Below are 3311 nucleotides of genomic sequence, written 5' to 3' on the forward strand. Positions count from 1 at the left end.
TAGATAGGTAGATAGAGAGAGCGCGCGCGAGATAGACAGACAGGCAGACAGACAGACAGACACACACACACACAGACAGAGACTGACAGAGAGAGAGAGAGAGAGAGAAAGAGAGACAGGGAGTGAAAAAGAGAGAGAGAGAGACAAAGAAAAAAAGAGAGAGAGAGAGAGAGAGAGAGAGAGAGAGAGAGAGAAAGAGAGAGAGAGAGAGAGAATGGGGGAGCAGAGGAAGTGTACTAGAAACATTTTCTGCTGTTGCACACGATCAAAATCAAATATCTGCTCATGACCACAGCCACACCAACATTTAATAATGAATGTGTTATATTTTCCGCGGACGTTTCTCGTTTAAAGGATTATTTAGAAAATTAGCCATCTGGGGTATATTTTTAACATAATATAAATTAGAAATGATGTGAAGATACTTTGTGCATTTTTCGGGTTACACGGTTTGCCTTCTATACAAGCAGCATTTGGATTATCTGATGTGATCATTAAGTGGACGTGTTGGCCCTCTTTTCAAGGACGGGTTGTTAACCTAACCTGCTCAAAAGAAGACTAAAGTATGAGAAGCTCATTGTGACATGCATAATATTATAACAATTCTGTCTATGGCTCTTCAATTAAGCTGACAAAGCATTGATCGGTGGTTTACGGTCATAACAAAATTTGCTAAGCCTCAGCAAATCCGTGTTTTATAATTATTATAATTAATCCAACAGTTTGTACTAGGTGTCTTAAAAAGAGGACTCCTATAAACGGTAATAACTTATCTAGGAACCAGTTGAAATAAAACTTCGCAGAGACAATTAATTTCAACCATGAGGACCACACATTTGCCAGTGTGATAAAGATCACCCAATTTCTTCTAAAAATGTCAAATTTTAAACATTTCAACCAATCCTGGTTGAAACGTAAAACTTTGCAACTTCTAAAAAATCCACCATATTGTTCTATTTTAAATAGTTACCTTTTTGTGCATTGAAGAACACATTAATACACAATTTATATTTTGCTTAGTAAACTCAAGTAAGGTGTCTGCTATTTAAATTCCCAGATGTAGGCAATTTCTTTCCATACACGTTCAAATATGCCACTGGAACATTTTGTAGCCCTGTGGCATGTTTCTGGATCGATTCTTAGGACATCCTCTTCAACATTGAGTTTTAACTGTTTGATTGTTTGTGGGTTATTTCCTACACGCTGTCTGTCTAACATCCCTAAAGGTAATAATTGAAGGGGCTCAAGTGTGTGTGTGTGTGTGGGGGGGGGTATGGTAACCATTTATTTGTAAAATTTCAGCTTGTAAAGCATCCCCCAAACCTTTCTTGCAACTATATCAGCGCCACTCTTGATGTATCGTCTGTGGTCCAATCCCACGGAAATCAGATCTGTACAACAAAACATATTATTCTCCCCAACCTTTTTACAAAACTTTCTAGGCACTTTTACTTATAGAAATCTATCTGAGGTGACTGTTGTGGTTTTACTGTTCCTGTCTTGAAACTATCGCGCCACTTTAGTTGAAGGCTTATAAGAAGTAAAATGTTGCGTTTTACCTAACTTTGGTTGAAATTTTTAAACATAATATTTCTCGAACACATTGACTGATTTTCTTCATAGTTGTAATACAAACTTGTTGTCCTCACGTTGAATTTTATTGTTTGAATTTTTGTTGAAATTAGTGTAGAGATGACCCAGTTATCTCCTTTCAGGGGGCACTCTTTTCTTTTCATACACACTGTATATTGCACTGATAATTCAAATCAACTAATTTGATTGTTTATTTTGTTTGTTGTATGTGGCGTCGGTGGCCTAGTGGTTAGGCTCTCGGACTCGCATCCGTAAGGTCGTGGGTTTGAATCCTGTCAGGGACCCGACGTTGTGTCCTTGGGAAAGGCACTTCACACGAATTTTCCTCACTTCACCCAGGTGAGAATGGGTACCCAGCTATAGACAGTGAAAGATCGTGTCAGTTTGTTAGTGTTTGAGCGCTTAATCAGCTGCTTGCACTGTATGCTTCCCGGGAAGCTGAGAATGTTTCTGAGTGTTCTATGGTCTGCTGGGGTAATAATATAATATAGTGTAAAGCGCATAGAGCTTGCTGTCGAGCAGGGTTATGCGCTATACAAATGCTGTTTGTTTCTGTAGAGCAACTGACTTTCTTTGTATGAAACGTAAGCAGTAATACGTGTGTCTATTTCATTTAGTGACGTCCAAGAGAAGCCCCACAAACAAGGCGATGGGCATTGAAAACATTACCGCAGAAGAGATCCAACTATACGGCCATGTCGGAGAACTCTGGTTATGGAGGATATATAACCTGGCCTGGGCGACAAAATCAAACCAAAGCCTACAGAGGAATATCCCTTCTCAGCCGTGTGGATATAACGTTTGCCAAGATACTGGAAATGAGAATGAGACCAATTGTAGAGACTCAACTCAATGAATCCCAGTTTGTCTTCAGAAAAGGCAAGGGCTGTACTGACGCTTTTTTGCATTCGGACAGTTGTGTGAGACTGCCATTGGACATGACAAGACCTCAATATCATCTTCGTGGACCACGAAAAGGCGTTCGACAGGGTAAATAGATGTCAACTTTGGGAAGTCTTAGAGGTTTTAGTAGAGGTTTTACGGCACTGGCAACTGCATAAGGTCATATGAGCACCAAGGGATGGGTGTCAACAGAGAAGTCCTTACAGGGAATCAGACTTACTCTGCTCACCTCTCTAGCTTCAATAACAGCACAAAGTATGCTTCGACTGTCAAGGCACCCCGGATACAGCAGGTCATAAGAGTGTGACAAACATACAAAAGAAGTAGAGGAAAAGGACGATAGTAAGAATTAGAAAAGAAAAGGCCGCAGTTCTCTGTTGTAGTTCAGGCACAGTTATGAGCATGACATTGTTCGATCAGCCCATTTACAATTCTACTTTGTATTAGAACCAGAAATGTCCCCTCTTTGGGAATGGCCAAAAGATACTTCAGTCAGTGGCACCGCCACTTAGTTTTAGAGGAATATGGTGTAAAAGGACAATTGCTGGAGAACATCATGGCACTTTATAAAAACAACCTGTGTGCCGTAAGGTGAACAGAAGGACTATCAGACTGGTTCCCCATCAGGTCTGGGGTGAGACAAGGGTGTGTTCTCTCTCCGCTTCTCTTCATCGCTTACATAGATATGATCACGAAAGCAGCAAATGAAAACATCAATGAACTGACTGAACGAGCTTCTATTTGCTGATGAACAGAGTACATTAAATACAGATGAAGAGGAATCACAAAAACACACGACAAAATTAATTAATGGG

The sequence above is a fragment of the Aplysia californica genome, unplaced genomic scaffold, assembly GCF_000002075.1.
Source record: "Aplysia californica isolate F4 #8 unplaced genomic scaffold, AplCal3.0 scaffold00433, whole genome shotgun sequence".
NCBI classification, from domain to species: Eukaryota; Metazoa; Mollusca; class Gastropoda; order Aplysiida; family Aplysiidae; genus Aplysia; species Aplysia californica.